This window comes from Triturus cristatus, chromosome 3_1 (assembly GCF_964204655.1).
Source record: "Triturus cristatus chromosome 3_1, aTriCri1.1, whole genome shotgun sequence".
In the NCBI taxonomy this organism is placed as follows: domain Eukaryota; kingdom Metazoa; phylum Chordata; class Amphibia; order Caudata; family Salamandridae; genus Triturus; species Triturus cristatus.
The window spans coordinates 437,172,836-437,179,267 of NC_140583.1; positions in this window are offsets into that span (position 1 = coordinate 437,172,836).

Here is a 6,432-nt window from a genome sequence, read left to right on the forward strand (position 1 = left end):
ACGCACTTCTGGTCACGCCAGAAGTTCTGCAGTTGGAAAGCCATGTTTGGCGAGCGTTGTGATGGCGAGGGCAAGTGAGAACCGTCGAGGTCTTTGGGGGTTTTTTTTGGTGCAAATTTATATAGCGCAAACTTGACCCGAAGGTATTGGAGCACTTTACATGAGCACCGGTTACGTTACACAAGGAAACATTCATGTTTTTTGGTAGGCACTGGGAGATTAAGTGATTTGCCCAGAATCACAGGATGTGGATGCGACCCCGAGGCTCGAACCTTGGTCTTCCAGCTCCAAAGTCGGCAATCTAGCCGTCAGACCACATCTTCATTAATATGTGTCCAAGACACAATTTTTATAGCGCGGAATGTATTTTGTTATTAAAAAAAGCATACCTTCGTTAAGGTCTTACTAGCCCAGAAGTGCCTTCAGCAGGAGGTGGCGGTTATCGGAAATGTTTGAGCAGGCAAGAGCCGTTTTGACTTCTCCATTTGATTGGATTCAGAGGCCGGTGATACCCTTCACTGGGGTCAACAGCGGCGAGCATGATATCTCTGCTACATAAAACAATCGTTCCCTTTGTTTTGCAAGGGGGGGTCGAGTACATGCAAAATGCTCACAGAAAGCTTAGTTTCAAGCAGTGACTTCTTTTTTTGTTATAATTTTTTATTAGGATTTTAGAAAAAAGTCATCATAAATATAATAATGATAATAGCAACTTACAATTTGAATGATATAAATAAATATATTGAATATATGAAAAAGAAGAAAAAAATCATATATGGTCAATACTATGCGCCAATGAGTAACACACACAACTATAGAGATATATAACAGAATAAATAGTTGAATAAGAAAGATATGAATAAGTAAGATATGAAAATTATTAAATATTTAAATAATGCATGTAACAGATATAAGAATTATAAAATTCTTAAAGAATCAGTCATTGGTTAACTTATCAGATATATGTATTAATATATAGATTAAATATTATATATAGCTATAAATATAGGCAAATATTAACTTGGCAAATCTCCTCAGCTGTTGAGTAGTAAAATATATTAAAGATCGAATACTGTAAAATATGTCAAAAAAGGGAAGAGTGAATAGAAGAGAGAAAGAAAGTTGATATAAGAACTAACAAAGCATATCAATATAAGAGATATGGCGGCAGATGAGAAGTGAAATATCGATAAAATATAGTAAGAATGAAAGGATAGGAGTGAATTATCACGAAAGAATAAGGTAATAACATAGTAAAATAGTAAGACAGCAAGATGATAAAATAACATGATAATATGAGAGCATGAGAACCAGGGGTGGAAAGGAAGAAGGCGGGGAGGAAGAAAATATAATGTCAAATGTCAAATCAAGGGGTATTAGTATCAGTACTTGGAGTATTATCATCAATATCTATGCCGCTATTCATGTTCAGGAAGGATGACCAAACAAGAAGAAATATGTCAGTTTGATTCTGAAGATTATAAATTATTCTTTCATGTGATGCTGTTTGTAACATAGTTGTCAACCATTCTTCTTGCGAAGGAGGAGATGAAGATTTCCAATGTCATAAAATACATATTTTTGCTGTAGCCAGTGCTGTGTGAAATAGACGACATTGGGGTTTAGTGAGTTTAGGAGATAGCCGTAGATAATGGAGGAGAATAACAGCAGGAGTAAGTGGAAGATGTAAAGGCATGGTAGAAGATAACATTTTTCCCACATATGACTAGAAAGATTGAACCAAAGGACAGTCACATATAATGTGTGTTGAGTCACAGTTGGTGTTAGAACATCTCCAGCAATTGGCATGGGGAATTAAACCAGCCTTCTTTAATCTTGCAGGGGACCAATGCCAGTCATGAAGAATTTTAAATAGACAAGATTTAAGTCTAACTTCACGAGTTCCTTTGTCTAGATTCTCAATTATTTCCTCCCATTCACCAGCAGTGTAAGAAATTGAAAGCCATTTGAGCTGTAATGTCTGTGTTAAGGGTTGAGAGAAAAGATGTGTTGTAAAAACTCTGTATTGACCAGATATCACTCCTTTATGTTTGCCCCAAGTATTTAGATATGATACTATTTGTGAATTTGAAAGCATCGGAGAAGATAATTGTTTTTTCAAACATTGCTTAAGCTGGTCATATTTTAGGGACTGATGTGGTGGAAGACCGAATTCATCTTGTAATTGTGTGAATGTTTTAAAGTCACCATTATAAAAAATGTAATCTAATGTTTGCATACCTGCTGTTTTCCATAATGGCCATAATAATACCTTCTAATTAATATGAATACTGAAATTATTCCATATGGGTGCCGTTTCATGTATATAAGCTAACAAATGGTGTGCTCGTTGCCACGATTTGGACATAGCTGATAGAACTGAATTTGTAGGTTTCTGACGTGTAATTTTAGTACTATAAAGTGCAGAAATGCCAGAATCCGGAGATAAAAGCTGACGTTCTAAATGGACCCATTGCGAGACATCAGAAACTCCCGGTAACATATATGATAATTGAGAAATCTGTGATGCTAAATTATAATGTTCAATGGATGGAAGGCTCATACCACCAGAGGAATGGTGAGCCTTTAATTTTGTCATAGCTAAGCGAGGTTTTGTTGAACCCCATATAAAGGTTTGGATAAGGGAATATGAAAAGGAAGCATACCTAAGGTATACAAAAAACGAGGGAGTGTAACCATTTTAACAGCTTGAACTCTACCCCACATGGAAAGATTTAGAATTTCCACTTATCAAAGTCACGTTGCATTTGAACAATCAATGGATTCAGGTTATCTGTAATCATATCTTCCATACCTTTATTTACTAAGATACCTAAGTATTTAAGACGTGAGGGTTGCCAATGCAAGGGAAGTTGTGAATAGCCGCTTTAGTGGTTCCATCAGAGATAGGTAAGGCTTCCCTTTTGTCCCAATTTATTTTATAACCTGAAAATCAAGAAAAAGTGTCTATGATTTGAAGTAAAGAAGGCAATGAATTAGAAAGGTTTGTTAAGTTGAGTAATATTTCATCTGTGTATAAATAAAGTTTTGATTCACCTGTAGGGAAATGTATGCCTGTGACTGCTTCTGATTGACGAATAGTGGCTGATGCAGGTTCCATTGCTAAAAGAAAAAGAAGTGGGGATAGAGAACATCCCTGACGTGTTCCTCGTTGGATCGGAAATGATTCTGATAGGAAGCCTCCACAATTTACTTGTGCATAAGAATTATCATATAATAGCCGTACTTTCTGAATAAACTGGCTTCCAAGTGCAAAGCGTTCACGCACTTTGAAAAATTAATCCCACTCTATACCGTCAAAGGCCTTTTGGAGCATCTAGTGTGATACGGCTAATGTGTCTTGTGGGAGATTTTTAGCTTACCATAGGGTATGTGCTAGTGTACGTAAATGATTCCTAGAGGAACGTCCTGGAACAAACCCTACTTGAGTTGAATGATTTAAGGAAGGTAATACCTTTTTAAGACGAGAAGCCAGAATACTGGCAAATATTTTGATACCGCAATTCAAGAGTGAAATGGGACAATAGCTTGTACAAATTAAAGGGTCCTTTCCGGGGTTTAGGGAGTACTGCAATTATTGCTTTTATTAGAAAGAGGATTTAAGGAGTTATCTCGTTAAGCTTCCTGAAAAGCAGCATGTAGAGAATCAATTATATTATGTCCAGTCCAACGATAGAATTCAGCTGGGAAACCATCTTCTCCAAGGGCTTTAAGGTATAGTAAATTAGATATCGCTTGCGTAATTTTGTCCCTGCTAATCTCTCCTTCAAGAAGAGCCCTTACCTCATTGGAAAGATATGGGAGATCTACCTTTGAAAGAAAATTATTCAGTCTATCTGTATCTACTTGCGTCTCTGGTGTGTAGAGGGATGTGTAAAAGGAAGCAAATTCATTCACTATGTCCTGCGGTCTAGTGAGAATAGTACCTTGAGATGATTTGATAGCTGGGATGGCCATGGCTGTTTCTGTTTGTCTTAGTTGTGCCGCTAATAATCTACCTGCCTTTTCACCTTGTTCATAGTGTCTTGTTTTCATTTTTTGAAGGGCAAAATCCATCTTAGAGGTAAAGCGCCCATTTAGCTCCATTCAAGCTTGCTCTAAAGATTTATGGTTTTGCAGTGTTGGTGCTATGGTATATTGGTGGGTATATGACAGTATGTTCTGTTCTAGTTCTTTTTGTCGTGCAGCATTCCGTTTGTTAGCTAATGCCGCCTCACGCATCAATTAACCTCTGATAGTAGCTTTAGCCCCAGCCCATTTCACTTTATCTGAGGTCACTGAACCCTGATTTATGGAAATATAGTCTTGAAAAAAATGTTGCAATTGATATTTACCCTCTAGAGACTTCTATAGCTAAGAAAACCGGGGAGTGGTCAGATAATGCTGCTTCCAAAATACAAGATTCTTGAATGGACTGAATTCATCTTTGAGATACTAAAAAAGAATCAAAATGAGATAGGGTACCATGCGTTGGAGAAGAAAATGTGTACTCTGTATCTGAAGGATGTGAAAGGCACCAATGATCAATTAATCCGTTATCAACTAATATGTCATCCATTAATGCCCTATCAGTATTATTATTTTTATCTAGGGGGCCTGTTTTATCTAGAATTGGTTCCCTCACAATGTTCCAATAGCCACCTATGAGATATTGTGATGCACCCATCTCTATTTTCAAGCGATTTATATTTAGAAAAAAATGATTTTTTTGTTCCCCTCGTTGCATAAACAGAGCCAACACAAATATAAGTATCACCAATACGCAGCTTAGCAAATACATAACGACCTTCAGGATCTATCCATGTTTTCAATATTGTGACTTGTAGAGATTTGCGGATTAGAATTGCTACTCCACATTTGCGGGTGGGACCTGCAGTTGTAGGTTCATCTTTTTGAATACTACTGTGAATTACCTTGCCTACCCAGTCTCTACAAAGTTTCTCTGATTCCAATGTGTCCAAATATGTCTCTTGAAGTAATGCCACATCTGTCCTTTTGGATTGAAGATATGACAGTACTTTTTTCCTTTTGATGTAGTGAGTAAGTCCATGCACATTCCATATAATCACAGAAAGAGGGCGTGTGTTGGACATGCTGGGCATGTTTATGAAATGTCAATGAGTTTAAGTAAGCTTTAAAAATAGATTTATAACATTTTTAACAATCAGAAGGGTGATCTGAATCAATAAAATAGGAGGGAGGGGAGAAAGATAGAGTATAGGAAGGGAAACCCTTGGTTTTAGCAGAAATATAGATAATCAATTACAGAAAGAAAATATAAGGTGTGAGAATAGAAAATTTGTAGATACAGTAAAATTAAGAGAAAGGAAGTGAATATAGTATATATATTGGTAGATAGTAATATAAGTACCAAAAAATACTAAACTGTAAACCGCAGGTCTGTTTCTTCCGGAGCACCACCGCGTAGAGGAGCCTCGACGAAAGGATAGCAAACACTGCCAATTCCAAAGAATATACGTACCACAGCACAACATATGTTACAATAATATATTAAATCTATGTGAAACCACATTTAAATATATATATAAGATTGAATGAGTAGTTCATTGAAGCATGGTAGATTTTACCCTCTCGAAAATTCAATAAATATATTGTATATTAGGTATGAGAACATTCATTGCTATGTATAAATGCACATAAATTAAGAATTAATTGATATAATATAATAAATATACTAAATAGAACAGATAGAGGAGTAAAGGCTGAAGCAAATACTATTAAATATTATAATACGATATAGTTAAACATCCTAATAAAAGAGTATAATCTAATACAGAATATTGTAATACGTGGCGAATAGATAACATTCTATTATGCAAAATTTGAATACGATTTCCATCTATATCGTATAGGTTGACACTGACTAATCAATTTTACTCTTAAGATAGAAATATAAGTAATGCAATGTTTATCTTATTTTGAATCAAACAATATGAATGTTTACTTAATAGGTAAATTTGTCATATTACTATTGTCAGTCTTATTCTGAAGCAGGCTTAAGAGGGGAACGAGATTTATCTCTATGTGGATCTTGTGCAAAAGCAGAAGCAGTGTGCAACGCTGAAGAATTATCTTCCTGGGCACGAGTAGGTCTTTCTAGATCTCTTTGGCGAGGGTTGCTAATATTACGTCTTCTTATATCAAATGATTGTTGTGTGGAACTCAAGCTCAATTGAAGCGTCTTGTGTATCCATGTCTTGTGTTTTCATCTAATCTAGGAATTGCTGCAAACCTGCTGAATCATAAAAGTCTCTAGAGTCCCCATTTTTAGTATTACGAAAATGAGCTGGTTCGAATAGACCATATTTAATGGCCATTTGTCGTAGCTGAGGTCTGATAGCGAGAAATGCTTTGCGCCTCTCATTGGTCTCTTTAGAGAAATCCGCAGCC